Source organism: Pyxicephalus adspersus, chromosome 10 (assembly GCF_032062135.1).
Source record: "Pyxicephalus adspersus chromosome 10, UCB_Pads_2.0, whole genome shotgun sequence".
Classification (NCBI taxonomy): domain Eukaryota; kingdom Metazoa; phylum Chordata; class Amphibia; order Anura; family Pyxicephalidae; genus Pyxicephalus; species Pyxicephalus adspersus.
Window position 1 is genome coordinate 703,373 of NC_092867.1, and position 696 is coordinate 704,068.

Genomic DNA, 696 nt, shown 5'->3' on the forward strand with positions numbered 1-696 from the left:
CCAGACGAGGTACCCAAGAGCAAAACACAAGCAGAGTCGGGGTTACGGGCAAAAGGGTCAGTCCGGGCAGCATACAGTCACAGGGTCAGCAACAGTAAATCAGATGAACTTACACACCAACCGCAAGTCAGCTAAATACTACAACAGGCACTGGTGACTGGGAGCAGAGTCCCAGCAGACAATGACAGCGCAGAATGGAGCCAGGGACTAATCTGCCTCCAAAATCCCCTTCAGCTGTGCACAGCCTCAGAGTGTGCTGGGGATGCCGATACGTCGAGCTGCACGGCTAAAAGGAAGCGGGGGCTGCTGCTATTTCTTTATTCTCTTTGCTGCTGCAGGTGACAGGGCTGGACAAAACAGGCCTTGGGGGATATTACTGTGGTGCACAGCACAGAAAAGCCGGCTCAATGAGCGTTTCCTAACACCGTGTATCTGAACGAACCTTTATTAATCATGGGAGAGCCCCTATCCTCCCATATGCTATGCTCTCCCATAAAGGATCCAAATCTATGGAAGAGTTTAACCTTTGTTAGATTTGTATTTACAGTCTGTATCCCCATTGGGTAAAATTGGGATCTTAAAAAAAATGGTGCCCATACACAATGAAGAAGCCTGCAGAGCCAACCAAGCTGGCACAGAACACAGTCGGTGGGCAAGTTTTGATCTGAGGTCTTTAGTGGGGGGAGGGCTGAGTTG